Source organism: Tamandua tetradactyla, chromosome 2, assembly GCF_023851605.1.
Source record: "Tamandua tetradactyla isolate mTamTet1 chromosome 2, mTamTet1.pri, whole genome shotgun sequence".
Taxonomy (NCBI): domain Eukaryota; kingdom Metazoa; phylum Chordata; class Mammalia; order Pilosa; family Myrmecophagidae; genus Tamandua; species Tamandua tetradactyla.
Genome location: NC_135328.1, coordinates 178,610,559 through 178,624,916, shown reverse-complemented (window position 1 = coordinate 178,624,916; position 14,358 = coordinate 178,610,559). Strand labels below are relative to the sequence as shown.

Genomic DNA, 14,358 nt, shown 5'->3' with positions numbered 1-14,358 from the left:
TGATCATTCTTAAATTGTCATCTTATATAACCTCACAACCATATTCATCACTACTGCTGCTTCCCCTCCTAGTTTCCATGACATTATGGTTTCTTGGTTTTCCTTCTCTTGTTCTTTCTCTCTGTACTTTGTTTCCTTTCATGATCTTCCTGCTGGCCTAAGGCTGAGTGTAACCTTTTCTCCTTATTTTATGCTCTCTTTCTAGGTAATTTCATCCATGTCCAGGCTAGTCACAATTTACATATCAGTCACACCAAATGTATACATTAGGCATAGTCCTATTCTCTGAGCTCTCAGTTTTTATTATAAAACTTCCTAAAGATATCTTTATTGGGTTGTCTTACCTCAAATTAAATAAATCCCACACTGAACTTTTTTTTTAAACTTTTTTATTAATTAAAAAAATGAACAAACAAAACATTAAGAGATCATTCCATTCTACATATATAATTGGTAATTCTTAATATCATCACATAGTTGCATATTCATCATTTCTTAGAACATTTGCATCAATTTAGAAAAAGAAATAAAAAGACAACAGAAAAAGAAATAAAACGATAACAGAGAAAAAAAAGATTATACATATCATACCCCTTACCCCTCGCTTTCATTTACCACTAGCATTTCAAACTAAATTTATTTTAACATTTGTTCCCCCTATTATTTATTTTTATTCCATACGTTCTACTCTTCTGCTGATATAGTAGCTAAAAGGAGCATCAGACACAAGGTTTTCACGTTCGCAGAGTCTCATTGTGAAAGCTATATCATTGTTCAATCATCATCAAGAAACATGGCTACTGGAACACAGCTCTACATTTTCAGGCAGTTCCCTCCAGCCTCTCCACTACATCTTGAACAACAAGGTGATATCTACTTAATGCATAAGAATAACCTCCAGAATAACCACTCAACGCTGTTTGGAATCTCTCAGCCATTGACACTTGGTCTCATTTCACTCTTCCCCCTTTGGTCAAGAAGGTTCTCTCAATCCCTTGATGTTAATTCTCAGCTCATTCTAGGGTTCTTCTCAGTCCCTTGATGCTGAGTCTCAGCTCATTCCAGGATCTCTGTCCCACGTTGCCAGGAAGGTCCACACCCCTGGGAGTCATGTCCCACGCAGAGAGGGGAAGGGTGGTGAGACTGCTCGTTGTGTTGGCTGGAGAGAGAGGCCACATCTGAGCAGCAAAAGAGGCTCTCTTGGGGGTGACACTTAGGCCTAAATTTTAAGTAGACTTGACCTATCCTTTGTGGGGTTAAGTTTCATGTGAACAAACCCCAAGCCTGGGGGCTCAGCCTGTAGCTTTGGTTGTCCACACTGCTTGTGAGAATATCAAGAATTCAACTTGGGGAAGTTGAATTTCTCCCCACTCTCACCATTCCCCGAAGGGGGCTTGCAAATACTTTTCTAGTCACTGATCAAATCACTCTGGGATTCATCGGGGCATCACTCTGGACAAACCAACAAAATCTCATGTGCTACCTGAGATTCCAAGTACTTATGACCTTCAATCAAACTATCTACATGAGTTATATTAGGAAACGCTCTAGTCAAAATATAAATTTTGTAACAAATAAACATTTTTTGCTTCAGTCTCACACATAAGGTGACATTTTAAAGTATTAATTATCATCTATTTTCAACACCCTGCAATAATGACATTCCTTTGTTCTTCCTCAGGCAGAAACATTTCTTAAATTTGTACATTGTACATTTCACTATTATTATACACTCTAGGCATTCCTAGATTATACCATCTCGATCTTTACCATCTATCTTTCTTTCTGATTTCATTTATGTCCCCAGTCCTCCTCCCTCTATCATTCTCACATGCAGGTTCATTCAGTGTTTTAACATAATTACATTACTGTTAGGTAGTATTGTGCTGTCCATATCTGAGATTTTATATTCAGTCCTGTTGCACAATCTGTATCCCTTCAGCTCCAATCACCCAATATCTCACCCTATTTCTATCTCCTGATGGTCTCTGTTACCAAGGAAATATTCTAAGTTTATTCACTAACGTCAGTTCATGTCAGTGAGACCATACAGTATTTGTCCTTTTGTTTCTGGCTAATCACACTCAGCATAATGTCCTTAAGGTCCATTCATGTTGTTACATACTTCATAACTTTATTCTGTCTTACAGCTGCATAATATTCCATCTTATGTAAATGTCACAGTTTGTCTAGTCAACTGTCTGTTGATGGACATTTTGGCTGTTTCCATCACTTGGTAATTGTTAATAATGCTGCTATAAACATGTAAATGTCCATTTGTGTCCTTGGCCTCATGACCTTCGAGTAGAGACAGCATATACATGGGTCCTGTTTTTTAAACCATTCTGCCAGACTATGTCTTTTGATTGGAGAGTTTAATCCATTAACATTCAGTGTTATTACTGTATGGGTAGTACTTTCTTCTACTATTTTGCCTTCTGGATTTTATATGTCATATCTAATTTTCCTTCCTTTTACCTTTACTCATAGTCTTCCTTTCTACACTCTTCTCCACACCTCTCTCTTCTGTCTTCGTATCTGTCTCTAGTGTTCCCTTTAGTATTTCTTGCAGAGCTGGTCTCTTGGTCACAAATTCTCTCAGTGATTTTTTGTCTGAAAATGTTTTCATTTCTCCCTCATTTTTGAAGGACAATTTTGCTGGATATAGAATTCTTGGTTGGCAGTTTTTCTCTTTTAATAATTTAAATATATTATCCCACTGTCTTCTCGCCTCCATGGTTTCTGCTGAGAGATCTGCGCATAGTTTTATTGGGCTTCCCTTGTATGTGATGGATTGCTTTTCTCTTGCTGCTTTCAAGATCCTCTCTTTCTCTTTGACCTTGGACATTCTGATTATTAAATGTCTTGGAGTATGTCTATTTGGATCTGTTCTCTTTGGGGTACGCTGCACCTCTTGGATCTGCAATCTTAAGTCTTTCATAAGAGTTGGGAAATTTTCAGTGATAATTTCCTCCATTAGTCTTTCTCCTCCCTTTCCATTCTCCTCTCCTTCTGGGACACCCACAACACGTTTATTCATGCGCTTCATATTGTCTTTCAATTCCCTGAGTCCCTGCTCATATTTTTCCATTTTTTCCCTATAGTTTCTGTTTCTTGTTGGATTTCAGATGTTCTGTTCTCCGGTTCATTAATCCTATGTTCTGCCTCTCGAAATCTACCATTGTGGGTTTCCATTGTTTTTTTCATCTCTTCTACTGTGTCCTTCATTCCCATAAATTCTGTGATTTGTTTTTTCAGACTTTCAGTTTCTTCTTTTTGTTCCTTCCTTGCCTTTTTTATATCCTCCCTCAATTCATTGATTTGGTTTTTGATGAGGTTTTCCATGTCTGTTCGTATATTCTGAATTAGTTGTTTCAGCTCCTGTATGTCATTTGAATTGTTGGTTTGTTCCTTTGACTGGGCCATATCTTCAATTTCCTTAGTGTGATTTGTTATTTTTTGCTGGTGTCTAGGCATTTAATTACCTTAATTAGTTTATTCTGGAGATTGCTTTCACTTCTTTTATCTAGGGTTTTCTTGCTGGATGAATTTGTTGTCTATCTGTTCTTTGACATTCTGTTCAGCTTTATCTGAACCTTTAGCTTAAGTTTTGTTTAACAGAGGAGAATTTTTCAGTTCTTGTTTTTTTGTTTCTTGCCCTGCTTGTGTGGTACCTTTCCCCCCCACACACTTAGGAGGGTCTGCTTAGATATTATAGACCCCAGCCAGATTTTCCCAGACCAAACTGGCCTCCTATCAAGAGGAAAGAGTCACCTGCGTCGGTTTTCCCTGAGCATGATACCCAGCAAGTTGAAAGACTTTCCTGTGAAGTCTCTGGACTCTGTTTTTCTTATCCTGCCCAGTATGTGGCGCTTGTCTGACTGCAGGTCCCACCAGCATAAGATGATGCGGTACCTTTAACTTTGGCTGGGGGTTTGTTGGAGACAGAGGAGAGGTTGTAGGCTGGTTTTAATGGCTTCAAATTACCAAGCACTGGTGTCTGAATTCCTTGATGGAGGGATTCCACCTGGGTGGGCCTTCACCCCTCCCCTGGGGAAGGCACAGGCTCCAGATAAGCCCCCAAAAGAGCTCACTTCTGCCTATGCCTGGGGCAGTTGCAGCCTGAAAAGTCCTGCCGCTGTATCCAGAGGCAGTCAAGCCTTTGTAGATACACAGCCACAAAAACCTGTTTCCTTCTTTTTTTTCCCCCTTTTTCTGTCAGTCCTGCCCCCTTGGTGCCGGGGCAAAAATGAGCAACCTCCGCTTTGATCGGGTTCACCTAAGCTGGGGGCCTATTTTTAGTAGTCAGAATTTGTTAATTAGTTCCACAATTGGCGTTTGATTGTACCTAGTCACTGCTGCTGGTAAAGTCCTTTCCTTTCCCCTCTGGGAAGTGGCCTGTGGGGGAGGGGCGCTGGCCACCGCAGCTTTGGGAACTCACGGTTTTGGGGGGTGCTCGCAGCCGGTCCAGCTGGTCCAGACTGGGGTATGCTGTGTGTTTGGTCACTGACGTGGCCCCAGGAGCTGTTCTGTACTGTTTCTGGTTATTTAGCAGTTGTTCTGGAGGACGAACTAAAACGCGCACGTTGTTAAGCTGCCATCTTGACCCAGAAGGCCACACTGAACTTTTGATCTCCCCTCCACAAACCCAGTAGCTTTGGCTTAAGCCAAAAATATGAGTCATTCTTGACACCTTTCTTCCCTCTCAACCCCAAGGTTCAAACACCAAGCCCTTAGATTTTACTTCCTAATCACTTCTCTAACCTCTTTTCCCCATCTCCACTATCAACACTCTAGTCCAAATTACCATTATTTCTTACCTGGATTTCTACCATACCCTTCTTTAGCTGGTTTCTCTGTATCCTCTCTTACCCAACCCCAATCCATTCTCCACACTGCATCCATCTAGTTATCATTACAAAAGGGAGATAAAATAGTGTCATTCACCTACTTAAAATCCTCTGACAAAGTAAGGGGGGGGGGGACTCAACTTCCCCAAGTTGAATTCTTGATATTCTCACAAGCAGTGTGGTCAACCAAAGCTATAGGCTCAGCCCCCAGTCTTGGGGTTTGTTCATATGAAACTTAACCCCACAGGGGATAGGTCAAGCCTACTTAAAATTAGGCCTAAGAGTCACCCCCAAGAAAACCTCTTTTGTTGCTCAGATGTGGTCTCTCTCTCCAGCCAACACAGCAAGCAGACTCACCACCCTCCCCCTGTCTACGTGGGACATGACTACCAGGGGTGTGGATCTTCCTGGCAGTGTGGGACAGAAATCCCAGAATGAGCTGAGACCCAGCATCAAGGGATTGAGAAAAACTCTAGAATGAGCTGAGACCCAGTATCAAGGGATTGAGAAAACCTTCTCGACCAAAAGGGGGAAGAATGAAATGAGACAAAGTGTCAATGGCTGAGATTCCAAACAGAGTGGAGAGATTATCCTGGAGGCTATTCTTATGCATTAAGTAGATATCACCTTGTTGTTCAAGATGTAGTGGAGAGACTGGAGGGAAGTGCCTGAAAATGTAGAGCTGTGTCCCAGTAGCCATGTTTCTTGATGATGATTGTATAATGATGCAGCTTTCACAATGTGACTGTGTGATTGTGAAAACCTTGTGTCTGATGCTCCTTTTATCTACCTTGTCAACAGATGAGAGGAACATATGGAATAAAAATAAATAATAGAGGGAACAAATGTTAAAATAGATTTAGTTTGAAATGCTAGTGATCAATGAAAGGGATCAGTAAGGGGTATGGCCTGTAAAATTTTTTTTCTGTTTGTTATATTTTTCTGCTGTCTTTTTATTTCTTTTTCTGAATTGATGCTAATGTTCTGGGAAATGATCATGATGATGAATATGCAACTATGTGATGATATTGTGAACTGTTGAGTGTATGTGTTGGGAATGTTTGTTTCTTGTAATTTTTTTTAATTAATAAAAAATTAAAAAAAAATCCTTTGACAGTGAGGACTATGGCAGATTGTTTTTAAAAAATTATTCCTCTCCCTTTGTCTATACCTTTGTAAAGAGAGTTTGTAGCTCTTCTCATAAGAGACAGATTCTAGGCTGGCCTTCTTGCTTTGGACAACAGTACGTGATAGAAATGACACCATTCCAGCCCTATTTCTAATCCACAAGATCAGAAGGCCTCTGCTCATATATAAAAACCTTTGCTAGGGCACATTCGAACATAAGATGACACTCCATTTCCATTAATGTCCTCTTCCAACAAATTTATTGGATTTCTACCATATGCTAAGCTAAGTATTAGATCCTAGGGTAACAAAAACAAGTAAAATGCAATCATCATCCTCATGATACTTATAGTTCAGAGCAATAAAGGGTTATAGATGTTATTATAAACATCTGCTCAGTATAGAGGGGAGCACAAAGGAAGAAGGCCTAATTTTCACCATGGCAGGGAGGGTTAGAAAAAGCTTCAAAGAGAAATGATGGTTGAGCTACGTTTTAAAGGAAGAGCAAGTATTTAGTCATGGAGAATAGGGTAACCTTGACTGAAGGAATAGTAGGGCAACCTTAACTGAAGGAATAGTGTAAGCAAAAGGACAGAGGCATTAAAAAGAATGCAGTAAAGTTCCCTTGAGGGACTGGGGAAAAAGGTGGAAATATTCAACTTTCCATTTGGGAAATTCCTGACAGGTTTGCAAATAGCGGGGACAACCAATTCAATAGGCTGAGCCCTCAATCTTGGGGTTTGCCCCTATGAAACTTATTCCTGCAAAGGAGAAGCTAAACTTACTTATAATTATGCTGAAGAGTCACCCCCAGAAAACCTCTTTTGTTGCTCAGAAGTGGTCTCTCTCTCTCTAAGTTAACTCAGCAGATGAACTCACTGCCCTCCCTCCTACATAGCACCTGACTCCCTACGTGTAAATCTCCCTGACAACGTGGGACAGGACTCCCAGGATGAGCTGGGATCTAGCATCATGGGATTGAGAAAGCATTCTTAACCAAAAGGGGAAAGAAATGAGACAAAATAAAGTTTCAATGGCTGAGAGATTTCAAACACAGTCGAGAGATTATCCTGATGCATTATATTGATAACCCTTTTTAGTTTATGGTGCACTGGAGAGGCTAAAAGGAAATACCTGAAACTGTTGAACTGTGTTTCAGTAGCTTTGGTTCATGAAGATGATCGTACAACTATATAACTTCTACAGTGTGACCATGTGATTGTGAAAACTTTGTGTCTGCTGCTCCTTTTATCCAGTATATGGACAGATGAGTTAAAAAAAAATAAGGAAAAATAAATAAATACATAATGGGGGGATACGGAGTAAACAAAATTGGGTAGATTGTAATATTAGTGATCAATGAGAGGGAGAGGTAAGGGATATGGGATGTATGAGTTTTTTCTTTTTATTTCTTTTTCTGGAATGATGCAAATGTTTTAAGAATGATCACAGTGATGACTACACAACAATGTGATGATATTGTGAGCCACTGGTGGTATACTATGGATGGACTGTGTGTGAAGATTTCTCAATTCAAAAAAAAATCTAGAAGTCAGAGAACTATAAGCAATTCTCCACAGGGATGTGACAGAGTGCTATGTATGGGGTTATATTAGAGAAATGGTGAGAGATAAAGCTGGAGGGGTAGGGACTGGAGGAGACAGGGGTTGATGGTGGTGGTAGTGGGAGACAAAAAATTAGGGAAGCAAATTGTGTTTGGGCTCTTGTTTTTTATAAAGTGTAAAATAAAATAATGAATCATGCTAACAAAAAAAATTAGGAAAGCTGCCAGTTATCAATCAACTCCTGACTACCGTGGTCTGCTTGTTACAGGGATTGCTGTCATTTAATTTCCTGGATTGGTTGCTGCAGATAGAAGATCAGAGCTCTATTTTAATATATGGCTTAGCCATTGTCTGTTTGTATATTCAGTCTTGAGTCTCAAGCCCCAGAGCACACATTTGGCCATGATCTTTGAGGTTTTGACTTAAGTCCTTGCCTCCCCAAATACAAATGTCTAAACCTTCCAAGATGAACTTGTGAATATTTTATTCCATTGTACATGATTTCCCTTAGAAGTTTGCTTTAATATTTTTATTACCCTTCCAGTAAAAAACCTTGAGTAATATTCAAAAGAAAACAACATAACATTGTGGGAAAAGTACATGATTTTCTTATTAAATATTTGGCACAAATACTTTTTCCTTATGAATTATTAAAAACACATGTCTGTCAGAAATAAAATAGAAATTCTAGAGCTAGAAGGGGAGATCTTTAAAGAACCAACCCAATCTCCTTATTTTTCACATGGGGAAATTATGGCTTAGAAAAGCAAAGTGATTTGCTTAGAGTCATATGGCTGATTTATAGAAGTCTCAGGACTAGAATCCAAATTTTCTGGACTTGAGAACTTCTATTACAGTGCTTTTTTCTACCAGCAACATTCTTTCTACTATACACAATGCCTCTCTAAGTCAGAAATGTATCAGTCTTGAGAAGCTATCAATACTGGGTATACTTCTATAAGAGGCTAAAACTAAGTTGTAAAAAAAAAAAGGTTAAAAAACATTTGACAGTTCACAATGATCTATTACTTACTGTCTTAACAAAATCTTTTTTTTGGAATTGGGGAAGTAGGGGGTAGGGGTGGGGACTGGGGAGCAGAATGCTCGGAAAACTAATACCTTCTTAACGACATGAAGATAGTATCAAGTTATGATACCAAAGCTTTGAAACCATACCAAACAGCCTTACTTAGAAAGATAAAGAATACAAAAGAGTTTGGGAGGCAAAGGCTGAAAAATGGAAAAGGAAAATCATAGTACCTGTCTAAAATGATGGGAAGAACTTTATTTCAGAACACTTTAAGGAGTCCTTCACTCTCTGTTGGAAATACCTGGCTAGGCCAGGAGCAAGGGATGAAGGACAAGTTTAGATAAGAACAGATACAGAAAGCAAAGGACTGGGGGAGTTCCTGCAAACATCTGAGTCTATCTGAGAGGGTGGTATATTTTTTTATTATTAAGAGAGATCATCTCTAGAATCTCTACTCCCATTTGACAGTCCTTAGCTCATACAGCTGACCCTTGGAAATTTCCATGAATCCTTACTCTAGAGTACAGCAGTATATCTCTACATGCCTATGGCTCCTGTCATGTTCATTTCCTAGGCAGTACTCACTGCAATTATGTGTTCATTTGTCCTTCACACTAGGTCCTGCAGATTTCAAGGGAGAAATATGAAAGAGCAGTTCTGTAATTTTATGGCTTTTGAGCTGCAGTTTGGAGATGCTCAGGTTTAAAGTGACTTGTGCGAGAGGCATTGTAGTAGTAAGCATCTTAGAAGAAACCTATTGGAAAAGCTGTCAAAAATGCAATACTATAATGAGCGGCTTTTTCAGCGGCTTTCAGGCAAGTCATGGGGTATAGCATTCAAGCTCACTGCTAGAACAAATGTACCAATACAGGCTGGATCTTTTAATTTAATTTAATTTATTTATTTAATTTTTTTTTAACAGGCTGGATCATAAGTGTCCTAACTCCAGGGAAGCACGGGTTATTTGTTTCTGCATTGGCTACCATGCGCTCAACAAGTGCAACTATGATAGGCTTCAGGCATTCTTCCCTTACTTTTATCCTTGAAAAACAATAAATTGACGCAACTTTTTCCTACCCTCCTAACCCTCTTCACATGCAGGAAAGGTGTTCTGCTTTGTCCAAATCCAATAAGATAGTAAGAACATGGGCCCCCTAGAGTAAAGTTACAAGTGCTGTCCAATGATTAAACAGTTTGCTGGGGAGAATGCCCTTGTACCTGACCACAAGCTTAGTAGAATTCCTGCTCCAACAGGACTCCTGCTCCTGGATATTTTTTCCAGGACCAAATATGCCTGAGGACAAACCAAACAGAACACTATTTGCAGTCAAGCAAATACTTCATCCTCTCTCTCTGAAAGAGAGAAAACAGATGATATACATTTCATTATTGTCCTTGCTCTCTTACAACCATTATAAATGTAAGAAAAAAAAGAGGTTTCTGGCTCTCCCATCTACACAAAAGTCCTTTTTCAAGATACCGTCTGTATTTCTCCAACAGGAATTAGCCCCCAGCTCTGGAAATTCAGCAAAAAAAAAAAAAAAAAAAAAAGATAGGAAGTATTGTATTCTCATAATCAAAAAGTACTTGAAAGTCTGAAACCAATTAGCTTTTACCCACTATCTTGCTGAGGCCAGAAGTACAATGTCCCAGAGGGCCACAGGAATAGGGGAAGAACATTTTTACTGCTCATTTATCCAGCCAGCTGCCCTATTACAACTTAACACCAAAGATCCTAAATCATTGGGGTGTGGATTATAAATTAGAAAAATGGAAAAAAAATCTGTCAACAATGAAAAATGCAATGTAGTCTTAGAAAACAGGCAAAAGATCTGGTTTCAGTGGCTCCAATACTCACATAAGGTCCTGTGGCCCCAATACTCACAGAAGGTCCTGAGCTCAATGTCCATGAGGGAAAATGCACAACCTAGAATGTTACCTGCTCTTGATCCTTTCCCTCACCTTTGACTATGATGATATTTTTTGCCCCTTTAGCAGTCATTCATTAACAGTCTACCATATAGAACCTTGGCTACCTAGGGAGGTTTTTTAAAAAGAAAGTAGAAGATAGTCTTCAGACCATAGTTGTAATTCTAGAAACATAAAACTCTGGCTTCTAAGAATGTAATGTCAAAGATTGCCCTTTGATGGATATATAAATGAGTCAGGTCCCTTGCTTCATATTATAATAATCAGAATTAATTCTTTCAAGACCCTCTATTTTTGTACCAACTTAACAATGACCACCCCAAAACAGACCCTCCAATTGTGCCAAAATGCCCTGCCCACAGTTTCTAAACAAGCCGTACACACTTCTGTTCCTGCCTCCACACGTTTGTTCAGAGCATTCTCCCCACAAAGGATTCAGCTTTCAGTGTCCCATTTTACATATGATCCAACCTATCATTCAAATCCAAACTCTTCTATGTGGTCCCTATGGATTGAAACCCATCTCTGAATTCTCCGAACACTGTTGTCTTTTGCAGCCTTTCATTGCATCTTATCTTTCACTGAGGCTGACAAGCATTTTGAGATAAAATTTCATGCCACAAAGGATCCCCTAGAATACCCAAATGGTGCCTTGACTAGAGGAGAAAACTCAATAAACATCTGTCTATGTACTGAAAAGTAAAAAGTATGAACTAATGGAAAAGACTCAGTATTCACAATTAGGTAAATAATATGGCACCCCCCCCCCCCCCCGGCTTTTAGCATCATTATCTGAAATACAAGGGACTGGATTAAATGACTTTTAAGATCTCTTCCAGCTGTGGCAGTCTATGATTTTATAAATATCTACAAATAAAATAATATTTCAAACATTAAGAGATGTTATTTAATTGTATTTCATGGTGAGCTCCTCTAAAATGCAAATAAACTTCCTCTGTTTCCTAAGTTTTTATTTTGATGAATGCATTTAGAAAAAAAGGGAAGAAAGAAAAAAAAAAAAACAAATGCCAAAATTCTTACTTTTTTCTTTACAAAAAGAATTTCAGATCTCATTAGTTACATCCATGTAAAAAATAGGTTACGTTAATAAGGCTCTACAATAGGCTATATTTTATGAAAAAGAAAAGAAAAATAAAAACAAAATCCCTAGTGGGATTGAAAAACTACAGCTTGCAGGTTGGACAGATTGCCACCTATTTTTTGTAAATAAAGTTTTATCAGAACACAGATACACTCATTTATTACATATCTATTGGTGTTTCTATCCTACAACAGCAGAGTTGAATAGTTGCAACAGAGACCATATGGCCTACAAAACATGAAATATTTATTATCTGGCCCTTTACAGAAAAAATTTGCCAACCCTCGATATATATTCTAACATTCAACATAAAGTACCAAAATTACAGATCCTTAATCACAGTTGGTCACTAGGGGATTTCTCATTTATTCATTCAATAAACATTTAGTGGGATTTCTTATTTCTAACTAAATCCTTATTCTTCTTCAACTGTAAAAGGGGCATAATAGTATCAACCTCATAAGGTCATTATAAGGACTATATAAAGCCGTTAATATAATGCCTGGTACAAAATTTGGAAAAAAAATTATATATATATATATATATATAGCTGCTATCTCCATTGTCATCACCATGATTGTCATCAACATACTTTCTTGAAGACTAGGAAAAACAGGGTCACTCTGCTGGCCATGACCACCTGAATCAGAGGAGTAAATCCTCTCTTTGAGGCTTCATTTCATACCTGGGACAGAGTTTTATTTTGACAGTATTCATAGGAGCTCAGACTGCAAACATAAGAATAGAGGGCATGTTTTTTGATATGAAATGGCACTTGACCCCATAGTCCTCAGACACCAAGGCACCAAGGATGCATTATCTTCTTCCAGAGCTTATTGGGGAGCCGAATATGATTTAAATTTATGAACAACAGCACGAGATCATAGATCTTTCTTGCAGTCCTTATCTCAGCAACAGCATTAAAACATAAGAAATCAATAACTCCATAACTTATCACTGCCTCTCAAAGCAACCATCTGTCCAAATCTGGCAGTGAACAGCCAACTTAGCAGGCAGTTCTGGAGCTAGTATTGCCTGTGGAGTACCTAGGCCTTTTTTGCCTCTTCCTTGTTCAATCACAAGATATACTCTCAGGCAAAGTGGCTTTTCTGCTGATAAGGTAGACCCTAAAGTTAGTGACAACTAGAGGCTATCTGCTGACAACATTCCCTGAAGCTGAGCAGCAAGTTCTTCGTTGAAAGGGGACCAAGGCAGTACTTCTCTAGTTTATTAGATGGCACAATGGACAAAGTGCATCAAGAGCTCGTGCCTTTTCTTAAGAATTTGTTTTATCCCAGGACTTTCTCTTTCTAAGAATACAAGAAAGAAAAACTATGCATCTGTTTGTGGCCAATATTTAAATAATAAAAGCCCCTTGAAGTTTAGTAAGACCATAAAATGACTTTGCGTTTCGGCTTGGTTTTTAACACTTTTTTTTGGGGGGGGGAAACTTTTAAAATATAGAAAAGTACAAAGAAAATAATAATAATCATCTATTCTTCTACTATCCAGAATTAACTGTCATATTTCAGCATAAACGCTTCTAGTTATTCTTCTTTTTTAAAGAAAAATAACATTGTTTTATGAAATGCATGAATTTTAAAGAATTCAAGCACTTTAGAAAATTACTAAGACAAGTTTTTAAAAATTCACTCTAAATCTTGTCATCAGGAATAATAATCATTATAAACACCACTCCATGTTCTTCATATACATATTAATATAACTCTATAAAAACAGGTTCATAATACTGATTCTATTTAAAAATAAAACCACTAAATTCCATTTTATTAGTATTTAGCAGAAGAAAAAGAAAAAAAAATGAAAGTGAAGGAACCACTGAACTTCAAATAAATACATCTTCCCTGTAAGAGATACTATTTCTTTTAAGAGCCCTTTAAAGTTAAGAGAGATAAAGAAAAAATATTAAGAGGTTACCATATTCTTTGAGGCCTTTCATTTATGAGAACGTCTGTCTGTTGCTTTTACACTTCAATGACATCTTCACCATTTATAATATCCTTGAGCTCCCTTTTCTTTCTCTAACTTTATAGACATTATTCCTCTGGTGTTTAATGTTGCGGAGCACTTCTAAGTAAGTCTAATACTTATTTTTATGTCAATGATTTGCTCTCCCTGCCTTGGGATGATGGAAAAAAAATTCTTTCTTTAGCCCTGAAGTTTAGTAGGTTTACTATTAAATTTTCTGGAAACACAATGGATTCTTAAAATCCACAGATTTTTACTTGATTTGGAAAATTTTCTTTTTAATTAAAAAATAAAGATTGAAGTTAATTTATGTATGTAAAGAGGGAAATAGTTTCTCAAGGCTTATAATGAATGATTTGTCTCCCAACCCAGTCTTTCCCCATTGTCTATTCCCCAGATGTGCCAACATTCAACTCTTTTAGCTGATACATTTAGTATTTACATCCATACTTCTAATAAAATTCTTATATGGATCTTTCTTGAGTTTTCCAGGCATTATCTATTGATTTCCCACTATAGAAGATGAAAATTTGGCTTGCTTTTGTCACCAATCCTGCTCCACCACATACACCCACGTGTTCTGTACCTTCTACCCTCCCAACATGATTATTTCATTACTCTGGTCAGGTCATTAATTAATACTTACATTATTCTGACTTCACTGTTAGGCATTAGCTTTTAACTGTGGAAGAGAAGGATTTACTTCTCTTTTATTTAGGGAAGAAGAGGATTTACTTCTCTTTTCTTCTCTTACCTCTCCAACAT

General features: G+C 37.9%; 1 protein-coding gene and 1 long non-coding RNA gene across 2 annotated transcripts in view; one reads left to right on the top strand and one right to left on the bottom strand.

Annotated features, from left to right (window-relative positions):
* LOC143674331 (uncharacterized) overlaps positions 1-9,656 on the top strand; it is a 74,926-nt gene extending 65,270 nt beyond the window's left edge. Inside the window, exon 4 of the long non-coding RNA XR_013170998.1 lies at positions 9,496-9,656. This is a non-coding gene — a long non-coding RNA (uncharacterized LOC143674331). The remainder of the gene's footprint in view (positions 1-9,495) is intronic.
* The window catches only part of EIF2B3 (eukaryotic translation initiation factor 2B subunit gamma), a 210,471-nt gene that overhangs the window by 91,785 nt on the left and 104,328 nt on the right, over positions 1-14,358 (bottom strand). The gene's annotated exons all lie outside the window — the stretch shown is intronic.